This window comes from Ammospiza caudacuta, chromosome 3 (genome assembly GCF_027887145.1).
Source record: "Ammospiza caudacuta isolate bAmmCau1 chromosome 3, bAmmCau1.pri, whole genome shotgun sequence".
NCBI lineage: Eukaryota > Metazoa > Chordata > Aves > Passeriformes > Passerellidae > Ammospiza > Ammospiza caudacuta.
In genome coordinates, this window is record NC_080595.1 from 3,261,285 (window position 1) to 3,279,878 (window position 18,594).

The following is an 18,594-nucleotide window of genomic DNA, read 5'->3' on the forward strand; positions in this document are numbered from 1 at the left end:
TTCATAACACTTGAATTACAGCTTACAAAAATAACAATGAACAAGAATAAAAATATTTGGCTAAAATTACTTTAAATCAAATGATTGCCTATGAAACCAAAGAACACTACCAGCTTTAGGGTTTTTTTCATGTTTCCTTATTATTATACATCCATCTTATCTTTTGTTTAAATAAATTGTCGTTTTCTTCCCTCATTTAGTAAAGAACAGAAGAGACAGGATAAGTCGGGGACAGCTTTTATAAAATATTGCTCTTACATTTTGGCACTAACTGAAGAAAATGAGGGATGTATTCTAAGGACTGCAAAAATACCTTGCATTTACAATTCTCATTTAAAATTAAAAAAACAAACCCAAAATTGGGCTAATTTCCTACTTCTAATGGGAAAAGTAAGACTTGAAGGAGCAGCATCAAAAGAAAGAACCAACAGCAAAACACATCCTATCATTTTCAGGCTCACATAATCTTCTTTTCTTGTTATTATCAGCAGTACAACATAAAAACAGAACTAGAGAAAGCAGGTAGCACCTCTTCTTACACAGAAGGATCTGCATCACTTCAGGCACAAAAAGCAGCTACATTTTTTCCCTGTCTCTCTTCCTCTCTTTGGTGTTTCCAACACTACTAAATGTTGAATTAAGCCTGGGGGAAGTTGGCTTCGGCTCAAGGTAGGAACAAAAAACCTGAGGGACGCAGTAATGATTCTTCTCATCCTCTCTGAAGGAGGAAGGGACACACAAAAGGCTGAAAAGAGCTGGACTTTTGTCACAGCTGTATCTGAGCACAAACCCTTCCATGATGATGCTGGCAGAGCTTTCCCTGTGCTGCCAAACACAGAACCACCTTCTCCTTTTCCTTCAGGCTGTGTATCTTCCACATTTCCACACTCCAAAAAGGAGAGGAGGAAGGCAAGGAAAGAACGCTCTGTGCTCACGCGGAGCCCAGGAGCTGACATGTCACCTGCCAGAGCTGTAATCACCAGCTGCTCCACATCGGTGACAACCCGAGCGGTGGCACTGTCCCACCTGCAGCTCAGCGCTTCCCACTCCTGCTCCGGGATGAAACACATCTCCATGTAATTAGCTGGAGAAAGTGAAGTTCTTTCACCTGCACGGCTGAACACTGGAGCAGAATGAGCTGCCCCCAGGGAAACACCAACCAAACGTTTCTAAGGGAAAACACAGGAGAAACCTGGCTCCTGTATTTAGGCACAGCCCTTCTTTGCCCTTAAGGTGCTTGGTCTAAGGTCCAGATCTGGGCTGGGATGGGGAATGAGGGAAAACCCAGGTTTGTTCTGGGCCAGGATTCAGAATGGATTAGAATTTGAGATCTGGAATGGGGGAAAAACCCGGACAGGGTCACAACCAGGATTTGGAAGGGGCAAAACCCAAATTGGATCAGACTTGGGATCCATAATGGACACAAAGACTGACTGGATTTGGGCCAGAAACAGGAATGGGGGGAAAACCCAGATTGGATCATGGCTGGAATCCAGAACAGGGGAAAATCCAGACTGGATTACAGCTGGTATCTGGAATGGGAGAAAACTCAGACTAAATTTGGGCCAGATTTGGGTATGGGCTTGGTTTTCCCATCTTCAGGCACAGCCCTTATTTGCTCTTAAGGCACTGGTTCCAAAAGATCTGGGGGGAAAAAAGCTGAAAAGGGAAAATTATCATTGTAATATTTCAAAGAGATTCAGCCACTGAACCAGCCCCAACTGATTATGCAGCAGAACTTAAAGCTCCCCAATATCCTAAATCCTCATAATAGAATCCACAGAGCTACTTAGGAAGAGAATAATGCCGTGTGCCCCTTTTTCTCTCATTCCTGTTGCAGCTCTAACCTCCGCCCTGTGTCATTACTTTTACTGGTAAATGATGAAAGAAGGCACCGTGCAGTTCACAAATTGGATTGGCTTGGGAGGACTAAATTCCTAAATATGTCTGAGCACTCAGCAAAAAGATTTGAGGTGGAAGAAGGAAATTTCCTTCTAGAACCCCTAGAAAGCCAAGAAAATGTAGAAAGACAGCTGAAGTGCTTTTGGGGAATGCAAATTGTCAACATAATTTTCAAATTCTTTTCAAATTCAAATTGCATCTTCTGTGGAGAGCTGCTGTACAGTACATAAGGTACACTTTGGGCAGCGTCACTGGGAACATTTATAGAAACTTCCCTTTTTCCCGGCCATTGAAAAAGTAAAGCGTAAGTAGGATACATTCAAAGATGATTTGCAAAATTTTGGCTTTTGCTTATGTAAGCAGACTGTCAGCTGAAACTTCCCCCAAAGATGCTCGTAAGACTTTACATTTGGAAATTTGCTTGAAGAGCCTGACCAGAAGAGAACATTTGGAAAAGATCCATGCTAAGAGAACAACAGGAATTTGGTTTAAGCTGAATCAACACAAGTATTTCATTTGTGTTTGATACCTCCCAATTTATATTGGCAATGGAAACCACCTGTCTAAATGCTGAGAATCAAATGGGGATATGATCGAATGGGGAATAAAATGTGGGGTTTGATGCAAGATTAATCCAAGAGCAGGGAAACACCCAACAACTCTGAAATTGCCAATTATTGTGGAATTTTTTAACCAAATTATATTTTGAGAATGGCATTCAAATCCTAATTTTCAGAAACAACACTTGTTGAGGGTTCACAAAGGGGTGGGAGTGTACAGAAGAATTGGCCACAGAATTTGAGCAGTTTTACACTACACCTTCAAAACATGATTATGACAGGGTTTTGTCCTTCCCTAATAAGTGTAACACTGCTAATGGCTGAGGTGACAAATGCCACCTTGGAGAGCGTCCCATGAACAAGCAGTGATTTTACATTTCCGGAGCAGCACACAGACATTGCCTTCCTGAGTGTTATTTACACCTCGCTGTGGAGCACGTAGCTGTGCTTTACTTTTCCAAGGGATGTACTCCGGCACTGTGGAGTCAAGTACACTTGTCTCATTGCGCTGGCTTCTGAGGCATGATTTCTGTGCAGCAAGGGATGCATTTATCCCACTGCCTGCTGCCCACTGTATTTACCTGCTAAGTGTCCCTAGTACGAGGTGATGGTATCTCTAGCACGAGGTGATAATGCGCTATTGTGTTTTCGACAATCCAGAGTGCAACGGAATACACCATTAATTCTGATAGGTCTGTAAGGACACCTTTGAAAATGTTTTAAAAGACAGATTAGTGTCTCATCAAGGCAGAGATTAAGTGAAAATACTTTCAAATTTGTCATGCAGCGTGGTATCTGTTGGGTTATTTATTATTTCATAGCGCATGCAAAGTAATAGATCAAATACACCTTAGAGACTCCTCGGAGATATCAATGCCTTTCAGTGTATTTAAACACACTGGCCAGCACTACTGCAGCTTGGCATTTTACTTTCTTCATAAGACAACAAAGAGATTTTCAGTGCCTACGGAGACGCAGCAGTTCCCTGCACTCCCTGGTTAGGAAATCTAAATTCCCCCTACACTTGTTCTTACAGGGCTGAACCGCCGTCCTACGAACTGTGTTGCATCACTCCCATCTCCCCTGGAGTTTAAATGTTAGACCTGGCTTGGAAAGGCTGTTTTCCCACTGATTTCCCTTCTCCTCTCAGTGCTAGGCTCAGCTGGAATGCTGGGATGGAGCTGCCAGCGGCACTGGCAGGGACACACCACAGCTTGTCCCTCACCCGGGTCAGGGGGACAGTGGCACAACGAGGCAACGGGAAAAGAATTTCCTTCTCCCTTCTCCCTCCTTTATCTGATTTCACATAAGCAAAGATGGGAAGTAATACCACAGCATATTGTTTGCAATATGCTCTCTTGGCCATAGGGAAGGGAAACAGTTCGGGGATTCTTTTAAAAGCACTTAGCATGACATGCAGTCTTTATATTTTGCTTGGATGATGCCTGCCTTCTGCTTGTCTCACTTATTTAGGTTTCAAGTCCTCTCAGCAAGAGTGTTCCTCTCAAATACATTTTGCAAATCCAGTGAATAGTTTTATTATAAAATAATTAAGACATTATTAAGATTCATCCTTAAGCTTCCCACTCTTCTAACTTCCTCACCATAATGTTCTGCTGCAAACACTAAGTTCCCTACCACAGCACTTGCCTTTCTGCAGATACTTTGTCTGGAGACAATTAAAGAAAATCAGAATGACAATGATTATCAAAGGCAAAAGATAATATCATATTCAAAGAACAAAAATAGGATATGAGACCTCAAAATATCTTTACACAAATATCAAAGTTAAAAAGAAGGAAAGAGACTTAAAAAGAAATTACTAAGTAACAAAAGGCTCTTTTTTTCCCCGTGCCCTTCAGATCATTCATGGCATTCTGATTTGAAAGGAGGATGACAGAAAGAGTGGGAGGTTGTCTGAAATTTTTACACTGGAAACAAACAGGTGCAGACAATGAGAGAATAAGTGTGCTGAAAGCTGCAGTTCTCCACTAAGAAATGTTAATGCACGAGTCAAACCTATCGAAGGGGAAATCGCCTCCCACAACAAAGGGAAAATGGAGATGTGACAGACAGAGAGATGCCAGGCAACAATCAAAGAAAACAGATATCTAACCTAGTTATTCAGACATGCAGTATAACTCCTATTATCCTCCCATTATTATGAGGATAGTGGCATGTGCTGGAAAGTCATACACAGTGTCCCAGGACACACTTGAAACACAGCAGAGAAGCTCTTGACTTCAAGGATCCTGTATTCAGTCTCCAGTGAAGACACAGGGTGAGATATTGCAGATCTAAAGAATATCATATAGTTAAAAGCTGTCAGAGGAGAAAAGGGGAGATCAGCTGCCTTGAGAGATAAGCCACAACACAGGCTCACCACAGAAATATACAGAAATTAGGGCTTAACAAGGTTCCCACACTGAACACAGCTACAGATCTGGCACACAATATTTGTGTTCCCTATATTTACTTCTTTTCTCCCAAATGCTTTTATCCTAGTTAAATGAGCTTTAATTTTTGAAGGAGGACATCTAGTCACTTCATCATTACCCCTAATAATGAGAATAGGGAACAGAATTTGTCAGTCTTGCTGTGGTGGAAACAGCTGGTGTGAAACCCTCCAGGTTCCCTTTGTCCAGCTTGGCAACTGCAAGCACAGTCCCATTGTGCTGTTACAGTCGGAGTCTCCTCACAAATGGAATCACTTTTCCAGAAAGAAGGAAATGAGCAGTGTCATTTGTAGGGTAAGAGAGAACAGGGATCTCCTCCAGCAAGGGTGAGGAAGATGGTAAGGAAGAGTGTGCCAAGCATGAGCTGCTTCTCTTCTGCCTTTTCCTTTTGTTACTCTTTTGTGCTTTTATTAATCTCTTATAATCTGGATTTCAATGAAACCTTCAGTTTTATTCCCCAGTTTTTGTCCTTGTAGGATGACTCCTTTTAATGGCTAATCTGGAGGTTTGCTCGTGGCTCTGACCTCACCTTGCCACTCTGGGATTAATTCCACCCACCAAGCTGCACCTTGTGATCAGCTGCACACGCTGACAGATGCGTCTCCAGAATGAAGTGCCAGCTTTCCCAGAGTCCCTTTTGGGCTTGTGGGAGAAATGTATGGGGTGAGCCCCTCAAGGCACTATCAAGGGAACAGAAAAAGTTTAAATTTTAGTAGCCCATTCATAGCACCCATTCTTACAAAAACCTTATCCAAACTTGAATCCCAAAAGGAGTGATAAAAAGCATTTTTCTCTTCTCCAGAATCCATTCCCCCATGAAGATGGAGGGAAGAGGACACACACTTCAGCCTCATGCCTCCACAGCACTTTGTAAAACAAACTGATTTCTCTGGGAGGGTTGCTACTCTCGGCAGCTTTCCCCAACCTTTCCTTTATTCCAAAGCCATTTCAGGTACTGCACTTTGCACTTCTGTGTGCAGGTTAAAATATTGTACAACAGCTATATTTCAACAGCAGCACACAGTCATTCAGTAGACAAAGATGTGCTCAGAGCTTCATGAATACATTCAGCAGTTAGGAATTGGGGAGAGAGGAGCACAGGGACACAGATTTACTGTTTGCATTCATTTCTGGGCATGAAACATTTTTCTCTCATTTAAAGAACTGTATTTGACTAGTTTGACATGTTGAAGATCCAGCTGGAGAGCAGCACCAGATGAGACCATGCTCACCAGCAACAAGGAAATGTCTCCAGTGTACGTTTCCTTGCCAGTGGTTTCAAGGAAGTGACAGGCGGTGTGGGACGCGCGGATCAGCTGCTTCACTGTGCTCATTCCACATCCAGCCCTGGAGAAGGCACGGGCTGGGAACTCACCCCACTGCTCAGGAGATCAGCACTGTGATAGCAAACAGAGGGAAAATTGTCCAGGAGGATTGGAAGGAAGGGAGCAGAGCCCTCCCAACACCTCACATAGTGCCTGTGCTCGGGCTGTGCTGCTGGAGCAAGGGTGACCACTCTGCCATGGAGCCAGGAGTACTCCAGCTTTGCCTCCAGCTTTAGTCCAGCTTTGCTGGTAAATTAAGTAGTGTCAGGGGTGTTCCTGGGCACTGAGACAATTCTGTCTGCACTTAAGTAACCAGCTTGGACCAGGGTCAGCTGCTGCTCTCCCAGCAATTCCTGGGTCATGTTAGGACTTATTGTATGGAAGGGCAGATGCCATTCTCAGATGGCAATTGACAATAGGACACAGGTGACCAAATGTCTAAATGCTTGAGAAGCCAAGGTTCCTGTAAATTAAAAGACTGAATGCAGGGCTGTGGAAATCAGTATGGTGACTCCCTGTACCCCAGACCTGCTTCCTTCAGTTAAATAGGTAGCTTAAAAATTCACATTCATATTCAAGGCTAAAAGCACCCTTTGCATTTTCCTTTTCTATTTGGCTGTTCACCCATGTACAAATTTGAGTCTTGTCCATCACTGTGATAGTGATTTCCAAATATAGACATCTGACTTCCCCTTGGCAATTCTGAGCAGGTGTTTAATGTAGGTAAATGTGAACTGTCCTCTGGAGGAGCCTCTCTCTCTGTCCACTGAATATTTACTAATGGATAGGCCTATATTACTAATTTAGGTATTTTAATTTGATACTTAAAAATTAAGCAGCCTAAACCCTCACTAGAGTTCTTTGTGAGGTCCTGACACTGCTGGTGGCTTTCCACAAAGACAAAGCTCAGTGGATCATTTTTTCTGTTAAGTAATCTTGATTGTTGAGCAACAAGAAATGTTCTTCCTCTTATCTGTGCCTTTGCTTTAGGAGATAAAAAAATTGTAAATACGGATGTAAATTGTATCCCTATCAAGGCTTTTGGTGTAAAATTTCGAGGACATGTTTCCCAATGAGGTAAACAAAGCTTAACACCCTCATCTTCTAGCTTCTGGGACACAGTGTTTCTTTTGCTATGAGTCATTTTGTCCTTCCCTTTTGTACCAAACCTCCTCCTTGCCTCCCAAGAGCTGTAAGAAGCCTCTGGCACTCCTGATTCTGTTCCCTTCTCAGAACACACGAGGCTGGCTCTGCTCTGTGCCCCATGTCTGTCTGTGGTCAGGTCCATCAGGCACTTCAGCATCGGTGTTTCTGCAGGAGGCAGCTGCTGGGAAGTGTGAGGCCAGAGGCCAGGGGGAAAGGAAAGATGCTCATCAGCCTTCCCAGCCCAGTCCTGCCCTTTCACCTCAGATTAGTCACCTCTGGAACATCTCAGCTGGAGGATGCCACTCGGGCCCTGTTAGATTGAGGAGGTGGGTGAAGCTGCAGGTGTCAGGGGACCAGGGATGCCACTGTGCTCCTGCCTTCTCTGGGAAATCCTGACTGCCACTGATGCAGTCACTGCTGCTGCCTCTGGCCCAGCTGCCTTAAGCTGCCAGCCAGTCTGATAAAAAGGGAACTTGGATGTGCCTTTAGATCACCAGCAAAAGCAAGGCCACAGTTCTGCCCTGCCAAAGCTGGGAGACCAGTATCAACTCCTTAAATATTAATTTAAAGTATTCTGTATAATGCACAAAAACACACAACTGTTGGGTTAAAGGAAATTGCCCTCTCTCTATGGAAGCTAAGATTTCCAAAGAACAAATAATTGCTTAGGACACAGCAATGAAAAACTCACCATGCACCAACCTGAAACTACCTCACTAGTAAAGAAGAATTACCTTCTAGATTCCATGGATTCTTTCCAAGATGCACAATGTGCCTCTTTCTAGAAGTTATTTTTAATTAAATTCTTCCAAACAGTTCAAAAGTCAGTGCTACATTTACCAAATCTCAAATTGGGAAAGTGTCTCAAATTTCCCTGTGTGGTAGATCAGCTTTAGAGGACAGCAATGGCAAAGTGGCTGCAAGTGCCCACAAATAAATAAATAAATAAATAAATAAATAAATAAATAAATAAATAAATAAAGCCTAACAGTGGACAAGCAGTCAGGATGTCTGTCTGGGAAGTGCAGTGCCTTGGGTATAAATCAGTGTAGCTCCACTGACTCTGCTGACACCAGGGCAGTGACACCAAACTGCATTTGGGCTGTTTGTACCATCACAGCATCATCAGCTGCTTCCCAGAGCTTGCCTCGCTCCTGGGGCAAACATGTGCACCACCTGCACCTGAGAATAATCACCCAAAAGGAAAGTTAATCTAGCTAAGAAGTATTCATTTTTTTGTTTGAAACAAGGTAAATGAATCCAGATTGTTGTGGGGTTTTTTCTCCAAAAGCAAATGCGGGGAGTGATTGAAATAATTTTTCTATAAAAAGAGAAAAGGCTCAAAATTTAAAACTTCTCATTATTATTTTTTAAACATAAGAATTCTTCACTACCAGTCCAGCTGGATAATGCTTCTGAGATGATCCCACCAGCTATTTCTCCCTGCAAATCAGGGGACATGATTAGATCCTAAGTGGCTTAAGACCTGGCTGCTTTGGAAATCTCCTCTCTTCTTATTGTCACATCAACAAAGATCAGCAAAACTGCTACACTTGGAATCCCTTTCATATAACAACAGGAATTGGTTTAGCTTTGTATTCCACACAGACAATCCTCAATTTTGGAATTTTATCCTTTCTGATTCAAAGACCCACTTTATTAACCTCTGGAGGGTCTGCCCAGGACTATCTATTTTAATTAAGCAATTCAAGAAGTGGGCAGCTGAAGGCCAAGGAGCCTGGGTTATTATTGCTATGATTACTTTGAAAGAGTATTATTCATTTGCTGCTGCTTGCTTGTTGCATATTTGCTTCTTTTATTGCTATACAACGGTGTTCAGAAATGTGAGCCTGCTTTTAAATGTTGAAGAAATCAAAATTAGCAGCAGCGTGTTACCGAGGGAAAAGGCAGGGATGGGCACCACAAACACTCTTGAAGTCTGGGCACCATCCTGAAAGTTTTCTGGTATTATATGAACAGATGAATAAAGCAAATTGCAGGGGGACACACACATTTTTCTCTTATCTATTAGGATACACTCCTGGTGGTTTTGTCCCTGATCACATGTAAAAACAGCTCAGATTTTTTTTACCAATGGGGTTGTCAAACTTCAGGAGCAATGATTCACTTCATAAAATATAGAGAGAAGAAAATACAAAATTACTGGGGCCAGAGCCTCTTGAGCCTTCCAGAGCCATGGGCTGAATTCATCTTTGCTGAAGTGACCTAACCTTTGAAAGTCCCATGGAGGAATTGTTGAATTACAGATTGTAATGTTTCCTCCAGATGCTGTTTTCCTTAAAAGGTGTCATTCTCCTTTTCTTTCTCATTCCCAGGCATGTTCTCTGACAATTCCTTCTCACTGGGAACATGAGTTGTGCCCCATGTTCTCTTTGGCATATGAAGAAATCACCACCTCACCTTAAAGGAAATTTTTTCCCAATTTCCTATTTTTCTTGTGTTCAGAAATGGCACCTGTGTTTGGAAGCACATTCTGTATCTAATTTTCAGTGAGTTACAAGCCTACAGCATTCCACCTGTAATTCCTTCAGATTGTAGCACCCTGGCTGGGATCAAATGAGGCAGACAGGCCATTTGACATAACCAGCAAAGCCATCCCATGCCCACATTAACACATCCTTTTTCTAAGATGTCCTTTGACAAAAACACCGAGGCAAATGGTGGGCAAACTATGCAACTTAGAAAATACCCATTTTGTACATTTGTTAGGGGCCTTTTAAAAGAAAATGTGCCATTATGAGATAATAGCTGTGTCTAAGGTTCATAAAGGAGCATAAAGAAGTGAGGTGTTGAAATTCCATTCCTCACTTGCAGTGTTTCTGCTTAACTGGTCATCTATCCAAGACTCCCAAATATTGTAAAGTAGATTTTAGCACCACAGAAATGACTAGTGATGGCAGCAATGAGAGAGCAGCAATGACAGAGTGTCCCCAATGAATATTCCCCCTAATAAAACCACACTTACAATCTGTGCTCCTCCCATGTTTTCTCAAGGCATCATGAATCCAATCCTCAACCACTGTAAATCACTGCAGCTCCCAATTTAAAATGGGTGAGGATCAGTCAATGAGACTTTAACAAGAGCTGGGTTGTTTTCCTGTAACTGTTACACAGAGATGCCACAGGAAGGAAATATTTTAAAGGCCAGCTGAAGTAGAAAAAAAACCCATAAATAATATCCAGTAAAATTCCAGTCCTTGGAAAAAGCTCCAGAACCTAATCTACTCCTCAGCTCCATGGATTGTGTACATGGCACTGGAAAGCTGGGAACACAGAGGCTGTTTGCTGTCACTGCATTTCAAACTCTGCTGGAGGACCAGGACTACGATCAGAACAAATCAGGTGTGCAAACACCACACACAGACCTGGGGAAATCTCCATCACCTCTCCCTCAGCCAGGGAAGATCCCACACACAGCCCAGCCCATACAGGTCCCACAGTAATGCTGGGGAGCAGGATTTCAGGAATCTGCACAGCCCTGGGATGCAAACTTACAATAACAAAGACATCAAACTGTTTCATACAGCAGCTAAGGGTATTTTTCTCTCCTGCCTCTCCCACTTTCCCCTTTCCAAGCAGGATCTGGTCCCTCGTTAGGCATTTCTGACTTCTCTCAGGACTGAAAATCTTTGAAAGGCACTTTTTTTCCCCAAAAAATACCTTCCAACTGCTTTGCTCTCTATTTAAATAAGAAATACAAATATGATAATATAACTGCAGACTAGGAATTCAATCTTACTCCGGTAATTGTGTTCCTTATGTTTCAAAAAAATGGGTAGGGCTCAAAGACAAGTCTTTGGAAAAAGCACTACAATCCTACAGGGACTTGTAGATAAAATCAGATGTACAATTTCATGTTAAGTAATAAAGAGTTAATGGTAATTAAAAAAAACACATGACTTTAGTAATCGCTGAATCATTTTTTTAATTCAGCACTTACATTTAGAGGGGTAGATTTTTTAATTTCACAGAAGCTTTGCTTATTATTAAACATTTCCGAGAAGGTTTACAACCATAAATTGTGGATTTTTCTGTATACAGCAATTCTATTGTTATGACTTAACCTAAAGAATACTAAATTAAAATTGATTTACTAAATAGGTTAAGGATAGCATACTTATTCAAGATTTCAACCCTATTTCATGCTCAGACAGGCAGATCTTAATTATACACAAAAGAATACAAATGTTATTAGCATGATAATAATTATTTAGAAGTCGTCCTCTTTAAAAAAAAAATTAAAGCAGTATTGTCATTCGTGCAGGCACATTTTTCAGTGGAGTGACAGCTCTGCTAGTCCTAGATATGTTCAAAGAACATATACAATATTCAAAGCTGTGCAGCCGACATGTTATCAGGATAAGCCGGAGTAGGTACTGCCAGCACGGCACTACACACTAATCATTATGTCCTACCCATGCTACTACATGCAAATACAATCCTTTGTGACATTTTGTCAAATATTTGGAGCTTTCTGCACTTAGCGTGCTTCCCTTTGCACTCATTAACACGCAGCCACCCCCAACCCGGGCTGTTTGTTCTTGGGTTCTTCACCAGGATAACGCCATGACAAATTAATGAAAGGCAAATTAAAGATTTAAGTATTTCCAAGTCTGACGGAGCAGGAGAAGGGCAGCAGAATTGAAGTTTGCCTTTGCAGAGGGGTTTCCTCCTGCCTGCTGCATCTGTGCTGTGCAAGATGTAAACACTGCAAGCAGCACCCAGCACACGACACCCTGGATAAATCAATTTATAGGTGCTGGGTTTGCCCAGCCCACGCTGCAGGTCAATACTGGCTGTCAATGAGCCCACTTCCTATCAGGCTGAGAAAATGTAAAAATGGCTCAGGACGAAACACTTGGCTCCCGTACAAACGATGCATTTCTCAGCATTGATTTGCCAGAAGTGTTTCTGTTGTCTTGTTGCTCTAGGCTGGCATTTTTAATTATTTCTGAGACAAATGGAACGTTCATACACAGAAAATCTGTAGGGCTTCTTGTCAAATTAATAAAATAATAATGAAAGTAGTCATTTTGGACTGCAAACTGTCAAAATACCTGAAAAGCTCTACAGTAATCTACATGCTCAAGCAAACTAAAATGCTTCCCCGTGTTATTTTAAATCCTAAGTACTACGACATAAAATAGATTGTATAGTGTCCATTGTATACAATGACACCTACTGTGACAAAACCGACTATGTTTAATGACCTTTTTAAATCTTATACCTAGAGTCCATAAAAGCATTGTAATTCAGTTGTAAAACACACTTTAATAATCAAAATGCAGCTGTTAAAATAGCATTGCTCATAATTCTAACTTCAGGCAATTTTTTTGTTTTTAATGCAGAAGAGCAGACCACAGTTTAAAATTCCTATGAGGTCACTATTGGCCATTACAGTGTTTTTTTGCAACTTAATAATAGATGTTTTAAAGTTTAAGTGCAGCCTCAGGCACTCATAAGCATTTATTACAAATCGCTGGTTGCCTCCCTTATGCAGAGAGGAATAACATTTACATACAGTAGCACAGATTAATAAGATAAAAAATTTGAAAAAGCCGTCAGTCAGGGAGTGAAACTGGTGCTAATAAAGCCCACTATATTCTTCGGAAATATCAAGCCGTCTGTTCCAATATTTTGCCATTCCCCATGAGGTATACAAATCCAAATCAGATAAGACTCCAGCAATGCCAAAGACATGCTGCTCTGCTCTCCAGTGGCATCCAGCTGAATCTTTTATTTATCTTCAGAGCAATTGTACATTCTCGGGTACTAAAGACTGAAATAAACCCAACATCCCTCATCTGAAAGTTTCATAAAACGGGGCCCCGCTCCCTCCCTGGTTGCTAACCCTGATTAGTGGCTACAACCTGGAGTAAAGGGTGTGCAACAGCAGGCTAGGTAAAAGCCCCACGTTCTGCTCTGCGATGCTCGCACGGAGCACAACGTGGAGGAAATCAAATTGCTTAAGCAAAGGAAATCTAAGCAGCCTCACACTTCCCTGCTTTCTATCAGACACAAAGCTCAGGAGCTGGGCTGCCAAAGGCATTAGGATCAGCACAGGTCTTGGAAAACAGCACACACAATGTGGCATTATGATTAAACTGCAAAGGTACTTGTTCGAACAAATCACTTTGTAAATCAAATAAACTGCAGCATAAAAAAGAGTGTAAAATCATTTCTGCACCCTTGTAATGCCAATAATTTTAAAAGTATGGCATTAAGGACAGGAAGTTGGGAGAAGACCAATCAGGAATTTTTAGTAAGATTTCTCCCAAAGATAAACCACGTTTATTTACACAAGTATTTGTGTGTCTCTCCTCCTCTCTCTATTTGAGCAGGGCTGTGAATTGAAGACAAAACAGAGATACAGTTTCCTTCTCATTTTTCTTCAAGAACACTGTCATATTAACATTGAATAATTACTAAAAATTCTAATACACTGGTGTAATATTACCTTTTGCCAAATTGCATTAATCAAAAAGTGAGCCCACTGCAATCAAGTAATTAAGTGTAAAAAAATTCGGTGGATTTGCATAGCCTGTGTGCCCAGGATTGTTTGCTGTGCTGCCGTGGCTCAGATTCCTGGGCTTTTTTGTTTTGGTTCAGTTGCAGAGATGCCAAGGTGAGGAAATGGGAATAAAGCAGTGGATGTGGAGCAGGGGAAAAGTGCCCAAGCCGGGCTGAGGAGTGACAGGCACCTTGCCTGCTCCGAGTGTGTACACAATAAAATAAATCCTGCTTGACCTCCTCAGGAAACCAGACTATTGTTCACCAGGAGAAGTAGTAAACACGGCTGCTTAATTACACACAAGCAAGCACTCGGGTCCATTGGGCTCATGAGACAAAATAAGGAGTTTCTTGTTCTGCTGGGGATTCTTTTTCCAGGGGAAAAAAATATTGTATACATAGTAAAGATCATTTCAGGTATATATTAAACCGGGTAAAGTCAGAAAGAGCTCCTTTGTATAATGTCACAAAGCAACCTTCAATGCTAACAGAACAACTGCACACACAATTATTTTTATAGCCTTTTGTCTCCCAAGTTTATTTGAGAGGGGAGCAAAGGTTTCTTTTCCATCTCAGCACCTGAACTTGTAGAACCGCCGTGCCCCCAAATATTCTGCGCTGTGGAGAGGAGTTTGTGAGAAGCAGGGGATTTTTGTGGCTGGTTTTTTGTGTGAGCAGCAGTGTCTGTGCAGTGTGGTGGCTCCCACCAGCCTCTCCTGGGCTAGCTGTGAATAGTGCCCATTTTGAGATTAGGAGATTAGGTTATTCATCACTTGAGATGCTCCCTGCTGTGCTGCTACTATCAGAGCGCAGCCAAATCAAAACATCTCTGGAAGGCATTTCAGAATAATTGAATGCATCATAATTTCCCTATTAATACATATCTCATATTACAGATTATGCATGAAATGTTCACATTATCTGTTACTTTTTGTTAACGTCTTGCTCCTTGCCAGTAAATTTAATACACAGAGTGAATCAGCATGCCATGATGAAGGGATAGGTTACTGATAGCCATTTTTTCAGGATTCAGTAGAAAATTAAAGTAAATCGATCATTTTATAGCCCCACTGGAATGTCTACAAGGGCATGTTGCTAAGCAAATGGTAATTTAAATGTACTGTGTAATTTTTCTAAGCAATTTACTGAAAGCAGATTTTATTTCTCACTTACTTAATCTCAGATGCTCTTTATCTGTTAGTGCATGATGTATCAGTTATAGAAAAATTATTAATCTATGGTTTAATCAAATGGTAAATATACAGCAATTTGACAGCCAGTATACATATTAGGATGTCTTAATTCATGTGAATTACAGAAAAATCACTTGCTATTATCTTAAAAGACACAAGATGATTAAATTACATACATAAAAAACACAGTAAGTTCCAGGTAACTCAGCATAAATCCTAAAGAAACAGTAACCCAGCTGTCTATTAAATTTCACCAAACCCAGCAATACTTGTCATTTACACTTTATTTTATTTCCTTGCATGCACAGGTCTACTCTTTGAAAAGTTATCCAGCAATGGGGAGCACAGCACCCATTACAGCACCCAGAGAATCCACCCGGCTTAAAAATGAAATTGTAGGAATGGAAATTGGGATGGGATTGAAAAAAATGCCATGAATATTTCAAGGCAATTCATTACCAGCTGGGTGGGAGCTGTGCCCAGTTTACACATTCAGTGCACATATAGTGCTTTTAACAAAGAATATTTAATATATACCCAGGTAACTCCTCGCCCTTGTTTAGGCAAAATGCCAGGTGGCTTTCACTGCAAATTCTGCCTCAAAGGCAGGGGGATCAGGCTCATCAGAGTATTTTAACTTTAAGAATGGTTCCAAGTATGAGAATAGTTTAAGAAACAAACAAGGCCATAGAAAATAATCCCTCTCTGCCCCCCCAGCCTCTAAAATGGGCTTGATGACAGCCTTCATTTTTATGAAATACAAAGAAGTCTCCATTTATCCTTCAGGTTCCTTAGAATGAATGTAGGGTCCTCCTACTGCTGATGCACAAAATGTATTATTGTCATTAATGAAAAAGTTAATGGGCCATTTTCTTATATATCAATTTACATTTTACAATTTGAGTATACAAATGATATGTACAGCAGAGAGCTGATTATTTTTGCTCAAGGAAATAGTTTTAATGTGTTTTATGGACATCAAATGTTGTGAATAATGATGCATCCACAGAATGCAAATAGGATGACAGTTCCTGTGCTGTGATCAACAGTCCTTGGATAAAAGGTCTGCAGCGACAATAATATTCTATGGAGGGTCTGAACAGTAAAAAATGGGAAACAAGAGGGTACCATGATGCTCAAAATGTACACCAGGAGAAAGATTTGAAATTGTCACTAACAGCAGTATTCCTCAAGTACGGGGGAATGGCAATTTCCAAGTGAAATACCCCCCCAGTTTGGAGGATTTCCCAGCAAATGGGTCATCTGGACTTTATAAATAGCGTTTTTTCTCGAGTCTAAACTTGTGTTTTTAACCACATATGCTTATCTGGTGCATGCCCTGTGTTACACAAGGCTGGCAAAAATTTATTAGCAGCATCTCCCAGATGTATGAGGCTGTAAATCTCCCAGGACAGCCTGGGCAGTGGGAGTGACCACACTCCACCATGGCACTGGGAGCAGGGTCCCATCTCCCAAAATATCCAGGGGTTCCCAGGACTGCCTCCATAAAAGGCAGAATTTCACCAATTCCCAACAGGAGCTTCCAAAGGGGACTGCTTGTATCCACAGGACTGAAGTCATCACTACTTTTGGGACCTAAAATCACCCTCAGCCAAATGCAGAGGAAGGATTTAGAGCAGCTGCTTTACACCCCACAATTCCCTACCACGTTCATGAGGAAAATTGCCTACAATATATTTGGATCCTATTTGAAAAATAAAGTACAAGATACACGATCAGACAGAATTAAAATATTTGTTTCTGTCCACAGCACTGGACTAATTTTCACCAGGATATGTTTGTGGATTGTTACCAGACCTGCAAACTGTTTTCTAGAATTTCTCACTATGTCTATAAAAGGAGGTGAAATTATTTTTAAAATAAGTTTTTAAATTGTTTATGATCCAGCAATCTACATTAAAATGCAACACAGGATTTTTATTTCTCTTTTCCCCCAAATCCAGCCCTGATAAACAAACTCTGCTGTGCCAGCACTCCTTGGGCAGTCTCAGATTTCAAGATAGACTTCAGTTACAGTGGCCTGTGTAAATCAATCTTAACCCAGGCTATTAGAAACAGAGTTAGCCAGAAGATATTCAGTTCATAAAGTGGAGGGGGGGAAAGTAAGACCAGATGTTGTGGTGGGGTTCACCTTTGCTCTGTGTGCAGTGTCCTGTAACCACTGCCTCTGTCAGGAGCCAGGGAGGGAGGCTCAGGCTCACTGAGGTTTTTTCAAAGGCATTAAAAACAAACCAAAAATAGAAAGCATGACTGGTCTGATGCTCCTCTAAAGGCTCAGATGTTGCCAAAAGACAACTGTGTGCCTCATTCCAAAACCTACACAATAGTCTGTGTAAAAATCCTGCCAAAGTACTTTCCTTGGTCTCCCTGAACTCCTGGGTGTTGCACCTGAGCACAGTTACAAGGAAAGAAAATATAGAGTTCTGTCAGTTCATTGCTGTGTGCCCTAATTAAAATCAAGGTGATAACTACAGCTGTATGTGAACTGAAATATTGTGCACAGATACAAATACAGGAACTGGGGTTGGGAAACCTCCAGGAAACTGCAGTGGGAATCTTCAAACACATCTTCTACTTTCCAAAATTCAGGCTGATGACAGAGCTCTGCCTAGAAATCAGAATCATGAAGGAATTGAAGCTGATGTCATTCAGCTGATAAAAACTGGCAGATTGAGGGCCTTGTTCTCTAGTTACACCTGAAGTTTCTTCTCATGAGGGAAATGGGACTGAATTCCCTTCAGGCACAGCCCCTTATGTTGGAGCACACATTGGAGTTGGCTGGCAGCACTTTCTGTTTGATTCGTGTAGCAGGAGGACAGCGAAGCTCTTGGCCACCTTTGGGTGCTCTCTTTGCCACCAGAGCTTGGGAAGTGCACATCTGTCATTTGAGGAGCCCAGTGCTGATTATCCCACACTGGGATGAAATCTATCTGGTCACATCAACAACAACAAAACATTTTCCAGGCTGGTGCTGGGGAATCTAATTAAGCATGAAGCAAACCATCAGCATTTTGGGTGCTGTGGAATCTCTTCCCCATTATGCTAAATCTCAGTAGTATTTTAACAGCTTTTCACACAAAACACCGCCCTGGAAGCATTTTAACCATACTTTGAGCTGATCATCTGTACAAAGCCAATGTTACATGAAGTGACAATTCAGTGCTATCACCCCGTTCCTTTAATTAGCATTTCTAATTTTTTCCAAATCCTTCCAACAAAACAAAGCTTCTGATCAGAGGGAAGGGCTCATCTGTGCAGCACCACCTCAACCAGAGTGACTGCCACACAAACAGAGGAGGGCACTTGTCTGCCCTGAGCTCCAGGTGTTTGTTGTGACACATCCACACTGATCCCAATCTCCAGTGAAAGAGGGAGACAGTCAGAGCTGGAACTGCACAGAACAGGAGGATTTCACCCTCTCACAGAGCTCTCCTCAGGGCTGCTCTGTGAGCAGCACTAA